The sequence below is a fragment of the Macrosteles quadrilineatus genome, unplaced genomic scaffold (genome assembly GCF_028750875.1).
Source record: "Macrosteles quadrilineatus isolate MER2022 unplaced genomic scaffold, UCM_ALF_1.0 Scaffold_4__1_contigs__length_99947679, whole genome shotgun sequence".
In the NCBI taxonomy this organism is placed as follows: Eukaryota; Metazoa; Arthropoda; class Insecta; order Hemiptera; family Cicadellidae; genus Macrosteles; species Macrosteles quadrilineatus.
This window is the reverse complement of record NW_026542597.1, coordinates 55,243,482-55,256,227: the sequence shown is the minus strand read 5'-3', so window position 1 is coordinate 55,256,227 and position 12,746 is coordinate 55,243,482. Positions and strand designations below refer to the sequence as shown.

General features: G+C 32.8%; 1 protein-coding gene across 1 annotated transcript in view; it reads left to right on the top strand.

The window, feature by feature from the left end:
• The first annotated feature begins 518 nt into the window (after window positions 1–518).
• Window positions 519–12,746, top strand: part of LOC128991648 (cell death activator CIDE-A-like) — a 32,730-nt gene continuing 20,502 nt past the window's right edge. The window contains exon 1 of the mRNA XM_054414724.1: window positions 519–535. The gene's annotated coding sequence lies outside the window, so the exon portion shown is untranslated. The remainder of the gene's footprint in view (window positions 536–12,746) is intronic.

Sequence of the window (12,746 nt, the reverse complement as noted above, 5' to 3'; positions counted from 1 at the left end):
AACAGTCCATAGTCGGCATTCCGTAGTCAACAGTCCATAGTCGTCATTCTGTAGGCAACAGTCCTTAGTCAGCAGTCAATGTAGTCCGTAGCTTGTGGCTCATGCCTGGTAGAGTCTGGTAAATTTTTACCTCAGCTAAGCTATGTTGTCGTCTGGCATCTCAGGAGTGTTGCAGTATTTGCTCACAAGCTGCTTCAAAAGGTCCCACAACTTGGCAGAGATCCACTTGGCAAACGGGACTGTAGGAAAGAAAATACACAAGATGATACCTGTTATGTAGAGCAGAGCACGGACAAGGTCGGGAAGGATGACACGCATCCTCGAGGGCTTCCTCTCGACGAGAGATTCAACGTCAAACACAGAACACATCATTAGACTTGTTTATCAAAATCAAATCGAATTCAGAGTGAACATTTACCTTGTTGCTATGGAAATTCTAGAAGAGTTAAAAGTTAAAAAAATATTTCCCATAGCTGCCTTAATTTTGTAAATTGCAAAAGAACAGAGTCCAACTAGAAATACTTTGCAACAATTAGTTAGTATATTATTTTATGTTATTTCGTTGCAAGTTTTAAAATGTTTAATGCATATTTTTTAATTTTTCTTTTCCAAAAGATACATTGATTATGAAATACTTGAATACTAACAACTTTGTGCATTCCAATGAAAAATTTTAAAATTTACTATAGTGAGTCGGTGGCTCAGTCGCAGTCGGGCCCAAGGCAGTAGTGTCGTGGGTTCGGATCCTGGTCACTGCCGATAACATTTTATCAGAACAGTTCACCTTTGTACTGTACCGGCTCACTCCTTGCTTTGCTGTAAACGATCCACGCACGGGCGCTTAGTCTATATGGACGAGCAAATGCAAGGTTAAAAGAGGCCGCCAACCTCTTTAAAAAAAATACAACAAATTATATTGTCAACAAAAAATATATATTATCAACGAATTAGTTTAAATGACAATCATGAGTTAACACAAAACACTGGGGATATTTATAGAGTGGGGGATTCCATATTTCAGTATAAACAAAGTTGGCGTTTTTAGAAACAATACATAGATTTCTTTTCTTGGTTGTTATTTTCTTTTTTAACTTGATATCCTTATTTTATAAAAGCTTAATTGAATTTTTAATTTCCACTAGGAAAAGCCATAACAGGTAAATCATTGACAATGATAGATGCAAAATATTGACACTCCGCACCACAGGCACGTGACGGATCGTCCCCAATTCAATCTTCAATAGTTTGGGCTACTCACATACATAATGGTAGCTGATTTGTTTGATGACGATTTCTTTGGCAAATAATCAATGATGAGATAGCTTAATGAACTATAAGTTTGATAAGTGATGTTTAAAATTTTAGTAATTCCAGGGATAGGTCCAATCCATAACAAACATAAATATTCACCGGAAGTTCCCCTGTCCCCTCTTTAAGTTACATTTCCATTAGGACCTAACTGAACTATAATGTGTGTGTATATATAGCCCTGATTAATTTTATTCTAATCTAAACTCCTCTATTAGATTTACCCAACAACTTAACGGCCTCTGTAAAATTATAAACGGTTCAAACATCTTCAGTAAGGAAGTTATTGTACACTGTCATTAAAATATGAAATTTTAACACTGAACAAAGTCCAGTAATCTTTTGTATATCTTCTTCTTCTATATAAATAAAATTAGAGTTTTGTCTGTACTTTGCTCAGAATTATATACTTTTAGGTTATTTTTAAGTTTTATACATTAAAGAAGCAGAAACGAGTCTTATCTCTATTTCTGTCTGTATGTCTGTCTGTCTGTCTTTCCCTTTGTCTGTAACACTCAAGATGGCATTTTACGCAATCTTCTCCGTGAAAACCAGAGTACCTATCAAGATCCAAGTCATTTTAATGTATTCACTGGATTGGCGAGAGTGTCTTTAGTGATTTAAATATAGCCTCACTACTTTGTAAATAAAATTACGGACGTTCAAAAATGCAGTTTTGTGCGATTTTTGTCAAACTAGTTAACCGCCCGTGCTCCGCAACGGGAATATTGTCAGCAATAAAAGAAATAATAATTAACAAATACTATTTATCTTTGTATTTTATTTAGGAGTAGTTTAATTTTTTACATGAAATAGAACTGATAGTTTGCCTGTATAAACTATTTTATGTTAATCAAACCGATATATTATTTTAACCAAATGAATGTTTTATATTAATTCGAGTTTCATTTGAAAAATAAATAGTATACGAACTGGGCAATGCTGATAACCTAATAAGCAGCTATTTATGCTATTTAGATAATTTGCTCAAGTATATTCCTATATTCGTCGTTTTTTTTTCATTACATTTGTTGTATGGAATAAAGATAGTCACCTAGCCTACATGTAAATCACGCATCAGCAGTTGGTCGCATTTCACGAATCTTTGACCCATACTGTGAGTAAAAGCTGTGTTTACGTCGTATATATAAAGTTGGGCATACTTTGTTCAATGTTAGAGGGTATTAACGGTCCAATTCGATGGAAAATGAGTCGTGGATTTTAAAACTACCTATATAGACTACCACTAACAGAAAGATGTTGATTCAAGTAAGACTTAGAACTGGCCATTTCAAATGCAGATTTGTATTATATTTTACTCAAGTAGTTTTTTGTCTCTTTTGTCCCTTAATACTTTTTTTATAGTCGCTGTTGATAAGATTTTCCATAAACTCTAAATGTTGATAAGGAGTTCATTTTACCTTCCCCTTGTGACAACATAAGGAAAAAATATTTGTGTCCCAGTTAGTCTGTTCTGACTCAAAATTCATAGATTTGCAGTCACAGGTATACTGACAAATCCAATCTAACGACCCAAATTAAAAAAAATTGGTATTTTTTAGAAGGGACTTCCAGAGCACATTTAACACTATCACTGCTCTTTACCTTTTTAGTTTGATGGTTCTCTACATGTTTTTTTTTTGTTCTGTATGTCTCTTTACGCCTGGTTAATGATTAGGCCTACCTTTTCTTTTTCTTTTTGTACTTTTCACATCCTGGGGTTAATGGTAAAGTTTTATGACGCTATAATATGACCCGAGTCAACATTACCATTAAACATCAAGTCAGATACTTCTTCGCCAGAACCGAAATCGTAAGTCACAGTTTCTCAAGCAACTTCCCTGTGTAGGCCTACTCGAAAAAATATAGTTAGGGTATAGTTCACTGATAAATTGTAGTTCCAAATATCCCAGCGTACTCGCCATCTCGAGAAGGTAAAATTTGGACGTCGAACACTGATCTTGAGTAAGATTAAATCACTTACGATAAAATGTGTGTATGTTTACCAATCATTATGGTAGCAATTATCTGTACAACTTGCAAGCGGATTTCCCCAATGATTGTTCTGGTGGCTATAGAGAATAAATTATATTGATCAAAACAATAAGTTTCCGTCCCCTACTATGGGTATTATTTCACATTCCATACTCAAACTTAAACTCAATTACCACTTTCCTTCAGATCACTTTGCAGGAAAACTAAAACATTTTTGTGTCCCAGTTAGTCTGTTCTGACTCGAAATTCATAGATTTGAAGTAGTGACAAATCCAATCTAACGACCCCAATTCAAACGAGTTGGTATTTTTTTGTAGGGACTTCCAGAGGACATTTAACACCAACACTGCTCTTTACCTTTTTAGTTCGATGGTTCTCTAATTTTTTTTCGTTCGGTATGTCTCTTTACGCCCGGTTAATGATTACCTTTTCTTTTTCTTTTTGTACTTTTTACTCCCTGGGGTTAATGATAAAGTTTTATAACGCTATAATGACCCGAGTCAACATGCCATTAAACATCAAGTCACATACTTCTTCGCCAGAACCGAAATCGTAAGTCACAGTTTCTCAAGCAACTTCCCTGTGTACTTTAAAAAAAAAATCACTGATATTTTGTAGTTCCACGTATCCCAGCGTACTCGCCATCTCGAGAAGGTAAAGTTTGGTACCACTGATCTTGAGTAAGATTCGTCACCTACTATAAAATGTGTGTATGTTTCCCACTCATTAGCAATTAATTATCTGTACAACTTGCAAGCGGATTTCCCCATAATAGTCGGAGAAATATAGAATATGACCTTAAAAAAATTGCAAGAAAACGTTTTATGGTTTTATTTTGTAGAGTTGGGTTTGCAGAATGACATACTAAAAGTTGCCAAAAATCGGTGCACGAGAAAACCACTAAAATCACAATATAAAATGGCGGCTTTTTCCAACATTGGACAAACTAAAAAAAAATATTTCACATGCATTTGTTATGCACATTTTTCGAGATATTGACTTGGGACCACCGCCTGTATTTATTGGGTGGTTAGTACTTCATTTTGATAGGGAACATGTTTTTGGCCGCCATCTTGGATCCGCCATATTGGTCATAGATACTTTTTTTTCAAAGTAAAGATAGTGTTGTGACACATCATTACCAACAACATTTTTACACTGATTTCAATGCCGAAATCCGTTTTTAAATATCTTTTTTCGTTTAGAAGATATATTCAAACGAAAACTCTCCACCATACATTTCTTATGGACGTTTCGTAGTTGATAATTTTTTTTAAAACTATTTTTCTTATATCTCCAGTTCTTATTGACGCTTGTAGTTCGTTCTAGGCTTAAAATATTCAGTAATGTAAGGGCTTTCATTTGAGCTCTTGGTCATTAAAATCAGACGAGTTAAAGACCAGCTACGAACCTTAGAACAATATTAAATTTAACTTTTTAGAAATATATTTTTATTAAAAGATTTATAACTCGGGTTGTTAATACGTCACAAAGTTATTTCTGGTCTCAAATTACTCAGTGAATGTTTGGCTTTAATTTTATTGACCATTAAACAAAATCTGACAATTTTAAAATGAGTCATGGACCATAATTTAACATTAAAATGTATTTATATTGAAATTTGTCTTTAGTTAAAGACGTATATCCCCAATTCTAAATAACTCCCAAAACTCTTTATAGTCTTAAATTATTCGCCAAATTATTGACTTTTATTTTAGCTATGGATTACTTTCCGGGAGTTATTTAGAATTGGGGATATACGTCTTTAACTAAAGACAAATTTCAATATAAATACATTTTAATGTTAAATTATGGTCCATGACTCATTTTAAAATTGTCAGATTTTGTTTAATGATCAATAAAATTAAAGCCAAACATTCACTGAATAATTTGAGACCAGAAATAACTTTGTGACGTATTAACAACCCGAATTATAAATCTTTTAATAAAAATATATTTCTAAAAAGTTAAATTTAATATTGTTCTAAGGTTCGTAGCTGGTCTTTAACTCGTCTGATTTTAATGACCAAGAGCTCAAATGAAAGCCCTTACATTACTGAATATTTTAAGCCTAGAACGAACTACAAGCGTCAATAAGAACTGGAGATATAAGAAAAATAATTTTAAAACAATTATCAAACTACGAAACGTCCATAAGAAATGTATGGTGGAGAGTTTTCGTTTGAATATATCTTCTAAAATAATAAAGATATTTAAAAACGGATTTCGGCATTGAAATCAGTGTAAAAATGTAGTTGGTAATGATGTGTCACAACACTATCATTACTTTGAAACAAAATTATCTATGTCCAATATGGCGGATCCAAGATGGCGGCCAAAAACATGTTCCCTATCAAAATGTAGTACTAACCACCCAATAAATACATGCGGTGGTCCCAATTCAATATCTCGAAAAATGTGCATAACAAATGCATGTGAAATATGTTTTTTTAATTTGTCCAATGTTTGAAAAAGCCGCCATTTGAAATTGTGATTTTAGTGGTTTTCTCGTGCACCGATTTTTGGCAACTTTTAGTATATCATTCTGCAAACCCAACTCTTCAAAATAAAACTATAAAACGTTTTCTTGCAATTTTTTTAACGATCCCTATGTAAGATTGTTTAGTTTGCTTGGACTATAATTATTCTGGTGGCCTTAGAGAATAAATTATATTGATCAAAACAATAAGTTTCCGTTCCCTACTATGGGTATTATTTCACATTCCATACTCAAACTTAAACTCAATTACCAATAATTTCCTTCAGATCACTTTGCAGGAAAACTAAAACATTTCAAAAATAAGTTAACAAATACACTTTCCTTGATCAAAATCATGTGTTTATAAACAGAAACTCCAAGTTTAATAATATTGCATACTGAAAGTGAGGTTATAAAAATAATAACAAATGTCTGACAAACAATTAACAGCTGACGAATAATTTATAAACTGTGTATTATATTCTTCAATAAGAATTGTATATGTAATCTTTGATTGTATTGACTCGACCTTTAAAGGGCTGTAGGTCGTAGCCCTTAGGAAAAAACGTAAATTCTAAGGAAGTTCGGCAAATCTACACACTATCCCCTTTAATTTGAGACATAAATCTTGTAGATCGGTCCAGTAATTACTGAGAAAACAGTGTTACAACTGTGTATTAAATATATAGAAAGATTTTCTTTCAATTTTTATCACATAATCGTCTATGAAATAACGAACAGCTGTTCGGATCAAGATTATTTTTCCTAGCTGTCAATGATATGTTTACAAATGTTGTTTACAAATACCGCAACCATTTCGAATCACGTTTTGAAAGCAAATCCCAACCAAGTGAGATTAAAAACGTTTTTCTTACATAACGGATTTAATTAATCGCAAGTGCAATAATATAGTCTAATAGTGTAACCGTAAATGAAATTAAATAACTAGACATCGTCCAAATCGGAACCAGAAATTCTTTGAGTATAAAATGTTTCTTGAGTTTTGACAACCAGAAAGAAGACCTTGAATCAGTGTTGTATAGGGCTGGACACTGAAATGATCGTCGCCAATAGCTTACAAAAAAGGTTTCCACTCATTGACGGCGCTTCAATGGTGGTTGTGTAAAGTGTAAAGTAAAAAATTAACAACTGCAGTGGGTGATTGTAACAGAGGTTTAACAGAGGAAGTGGTAAACTCGCTTTTCCAATGTGTCACTTTCTGTTTCTACTCACCGTGTGATGCAATCGCTGGACCATGCAGCCAATAGGCCCATAGCTCATATCTTGGGTACGTAAGCCTACATATTTATTCATAACAACCTTTTTGACGACGATCCTTGATACCGGTACTTTTCCATAGAATACATGGCCTGCCTACTTAAGAAATATAATTACAAATGATTAAAACCCCAACATTGTGTGATTTTCCTCACATTTCCTTGTTAATAGATATACTAATCATTGTTTAGAGAATGCGTAATCTATTAAATAACAAAAAGTTGTTTGGGCAAGGTTGTTTTTTTTTCAAACTGACAACGATAAGTTTACGCTATAACTTTTTACGAGAAAATCCAAAAGCAAGAGATCAATAACCTCGGGACTAGATGTTAATGTATTTAATTGGTCGGATGTACTATAGTTCTTAGGTAGGTTCTTACGTAGGTACTGGTTCTTTTCCTTAGAACCGTTGGTAAAATCCTTGCCTGAACCTTGCTAGAATCATTTTTACGTAGGTACCAACACATCACTGTAGTTTACAAATTAGTTATCGTTGGTGTTGCACCTTATTTATTAGAGCCGTCCGTATTCAATTTAAGTGATGTCTTAACTCTGTATAAGTTTTGCTTTTTCTGTCTGGATTCCAAATCTTAGCTTACCCGGTATGCTAAGAAAATGATCACCTATTTGAGTAAAACATTTGTTGGGCAAACCATCATGAATTGTTTACGCCTTTATATTGTTTATGTATCAATAGTTCGTGGCCTTTTTAGCGAATTTCCCTGCCCAGTAACTTAAGTAAAAAATCAAGGCTAACAAAGACATGAAAGATGTAAAGCTGTATTTTTGCATGGTGATAGTGTATGATAGGAAGGGTGTTTTCTGAAAGTTCCCCGGATTTCCCCCCCTTGCTTCCCCTTAAACCCCCCCCCCCCTCCCCCAAAACACCAGGTTTAAAGTGTAGTGTTTTACTAAATCACCTATATCTTTTGATGTAAACGTTATCAGCATAATTGTTTTTTCTTTGAACTCCCCGTTAAATTTACTTTAATAAAATAACCTTACTTGTAGCATTATCTCTATTGGGTGGGTTTATATCTGTGATATAACAAAAATTTTTATTTTTTTAACATAAAATTGTAGATTAGGTCAAACCCCGGTTTTTGCAGTAGGTCGTACGTCAATGTGTTTGAAACAAAACTTTTTACCTATTTGATGAGCTTTCCAAAAATGTATAACAATATATATTTTAATTTAAGTTGTTACCGAATGAAGCTATTTAAATCCATGCTTCACTTAGTGCACTTAGTGCATCATTCCAAATTGTTCAGTAAATATTACTAAATGATTACTTTTTATTTATTTGTTGTTTACACACCCTGTGTGAATGTTTAACAAGCAAAATAAGATCACTCAATTACAAAATTAGTAAGAAAATAAGTACTCACAAGAATTAAATAAAAATGAAGTAATCGGTACCTATAGTTAAAAGAAAGGGCAAATATTTGCTCAATAGGTTTATTTAATTAGCCTACAGTTAAAAAAAACCACTTAAGTAAGACATAAACAATACAGTACATATCAACTTTCTTTTCCCTCATCATCGTCAGTTCCTTCGTCAATGAAGGGTGGGAGTGAATTTATACAATCATTTATACAATCAATTTAGTTGTACAAAGTTAAAAAAAAACAATTTATTATTTTTTCACCACTTAAAAATTTGTAGATCACTTAGCTTATTACCAATAACTTTTAAATGGAGGGAAAATCTACCAAAGTGAATGTGATATTCTGAAAGAGAATACAAATTACTACAAATAACTACTATGCAAGACTATGCATTTTTTGAAAATACTTAATAAAGGCAGCCAAAAGCTGGCTACAAATAGAAACTTGAAAACAGAGACTTGAAAAAAGAAACTTTCACCACAAATATTTGATAAAATCACACTTTCATAATAATTTGCAAATCTAAATGAATTAGGCTTTCCAATGACACAATAATTAACAAAATCGGTCTAGTAGAAGTCTAGATTTAGTTGTACAAAGTTTAACGAAAATATCCCTTACTCAGTATTTTATCATTACTATAAATTCAGAGGTTGCTTAGCCTTTTAGCAAATAACTTTTAAATTGTGAGGAAATCCACCAGAGTGGAAGGTGATATTCTGAAAGAGAATAAAATTTACTACAAATTGGTACCATACACTTTTTGGAAATACTCAAAATAAGTAGCCAAAAGTCGCACCCAAATAAAACGTGTAAAAACACTGTTTTCAATGCATTTCTTATGGAAAACATTTTTTTATATTTTTCACCATAAATCATAACAAAAACAAACTTTCATAATTATTTTCAAATTTAAATGACACACATTTGAGCTTTCCGACGACACAATACTGTAATTAATAAAATCGGTCCAGTAGAACTCTAGATTAAGTTGTACAAATATTTTTAAAACTGAATTATACAGGGTTAGTAAAAAGTGTGGAGACCCCCTGTTATTTTTTAAACGGCCCAAACTAGAAAAACTAAACTGGGCACACCTTTATGGCATGTGATGAAGTACTTTTTGGGCATAACTACCACTTGGTGTACATCCCCAAAATGGGGGATTTTGGGGGAAACTCAAACAACCCTTTAAAAATAACATTTTAAATGTTAAGCCCCATTGAGTGATTCCTCATTTTGAAGGTCCTGGTTGAAGAAAACTAACAACGCAAACTAGAGGTTTCTATCTCAATCCAGTAAAAAATGGAAGCTGATTGAAATCTGAAATAACTTGCAATTTAATATTAAATTGGCTGCCATATTTTACTGTGTTAAGATAGAGACCTATAGTTTGCGTTGTTAGTTTTCTTTTATTATGATTTTCAAAATGAGGGGTCACTCGATGGGGCTTATATTTAAAGTTTTTGAGTTTCCCCCAAAATCCCCCATTTTGGGTTTGGTAACCAAGTGGCTATTAGGCTTAAAAAGTACTCCATAACATGCCAAAAAGGTGTGTAGCGTTTAGTTTTCCTAATGTGAGCCGTTACAAAATTTACAGGGGTCTCCAGACTTGAAAAGCTAAATTTAACTTCTAAAATTTTCAATTGGCTGCCATTTTTCACTGGATTGAGGTAGATACCTCTAATTTGCGTTGTTGGCTTTCTTTTACCAGGACCTTCAAAATGAGGGGTCACTCTATGGGGCTTAAAATTTGAAATTTTGGAGTTTCCCCCAAAACCCCCCATTTTGGGGATCATCACCAAGTGGCGGTTATTCCCAAAAAGTACTTTATAACATGACATAAAGGTGTGCCTAGTTTAGTTTTTCTTAGTATGGACCGTTAAAAAAATTAATAGGGGGTCTCCACACTTTTTACTAACCCTGTATATAGAATAGATATTTACTGGACAAGTTGGAAAGGTGCGCTTTGTGGCGGTTTGAAGCATGGATTTAAATGGCTTCATTCGGTAACAATTTAAACTAAAATATATATTGTTATACATTTTTGGAAAGCTCATCAAATAGGTAAAAAGTGTTGTTACATTGACGTACTACCTACTGCAAAACCGACGTTTGGCCTAATCTACAACTTCACGTTTTAAATAAAATAATATTTATTATGTATCACATATAAAGTCCCACCCAATAGAGATAATGCTACGTGTAAGGTCATTTTATTAAAGTAAATTTAACGGGGAGTTCAAAGAAAAAACAATTATGCTGATAGCTTGTTTACATCAAAAGATATAGGTGATTTAGTAAAACACTACACATTCAACCTGGTGTTTCGGGGGAGGGGGGGGGTTTAGGGGGAAGCAAGGGGGGGAAATTTGGGGAACTTTCAGAAAACACCCTTCCCATTATATACTATCACCATGCAAAAAATCTGCTTTACATCTTTCATGTCTAGGTTCTTACCTAAAGTGACTGGGCTATATAGGGAAGTAGTTATTACCGTAGGTGGCATGGTAAGACCTAGACCCGGGACCGATTTATTTTTTCATTTTGATGTCCCCATTGGCCAAAAACACCATTTGTTCAAATTTTTATATATGTATACATATATAGACTTATATATATATATATATATATATATATACGTCCGTGAACGCGATAACTTGAGTAATTTTTGCCACTGGAACACGTACAAAGGTTGAATTAAGTTTAAAAATGTTATAAAATATATTTAAAAACCCCTTTTTGTATGACAAATTTTAAAACTACACTAAATTTAGAATCACATAAAATCCGTAATATCTCTTTAGTTCCTTTTTATTCAAAACCACGGATTATTAAGTGCGTATAGTTTCTTATACTGTCAGCTACTGGTGCGTTTACCTTATTAGTTTCCTTGTAGCGGCAAACCTAGGTACTCGTTAAACCTAATGTTATTAAAATATATTTAACTGAAAATCAATTCAGACAAATGGAAATTCGCATCAATGTCCTTATTTCTCAGTGTTTCACGGAATGGACAAGAGCACCTTTGATACTGAAAATGTCAACCGGAATAAAGTGTTAAATGGTGAGGTTGAGGTAGTACTTTAAATACGTTTAAGTTAACCGATGTGGAAAGTAACTTTCAATTATAGGCCTACTTTAGGGCTACGCTTCATGGATCTATAAAACATTTTTTAGTTTAATCATTGGACATATGGACCATAACGATCCGGGTGACATTTTAATTGCGAAGCATTTATTTTGGCTTGAACTGTCAGATACTGTATTTGCGAAGGTTTATATATAATAGTTTTGCCAGCATATCTGCAAATATGCAAACTAACTGCTGTTCTTAATCTTAATATAAGAAGGTTTCAACTGACTACTATAAGATCCCCGTGCGTAGAACGGGCACACAGCTAGTATATATATAATAATCTGAATTAACAGTGAGGTTATATTTAGGAAAAATGAAAGACAACACTGAATAAATAAATAGTTCAAAAAAATGTAATCAGTCTGTATTTTGGTCTAATGAGGTTTTCTGTGTGCTATCAAACCTTAGAGGCTTATATCACTAATTAGGACAGTGAACCTCTTTGTTAGCTCTCTTTGAACTATGTTAATGTTTTTTTTGCTAATTGTCGCCACAAAAGGAACTGACATTGTGTTGAATCCTGTGTAGAGAATAGAGATGACCACGAACCTTACATACTCATTGATACTATGTGAACTGAGCCGTGGCTCATACTGCATTATAACATGGTAACACTAGTTCGGAAAATTATTGCCTGAAAGAACGAAAAAATAGTCAAATAACACTTCTAATAGTATATTTAAACTTGTACTATTTACTCACAAGACGGTAAATACATATAATTATATGATAAGGAAGTTATTTAGAAAATTATTGCACAAACACAGATTCAAATTAGCTTTTATTATTTTTGTTAAAGAAGTGTATAGAATATTCATGTCTCATTAGTGGATAGGCTACATTTACATAAATCACAGTATGTAGAATTTGTTCATTTTTAGATGTAAACCAAAATTAAGCTATTTTAAAAATGAAACTAAATGAAAAATATTACAAATAATATTTGTTGAAGTTCATGGCATTATGTATTCTGTACACAATAATTTGGCATCAACCATTACTGAAGAAGGTATTCTAGGCCTATAAAGAAAAAAAAAACTTATATCAAATCAGTTTCCACGCAGTTTTTCATTACAAATGTTTCAGTCTCAGGACATTACTATTCAATTTTTGTATTAATTTATTTTTATACGAATAATTTAAAAAGTATTTGAACAT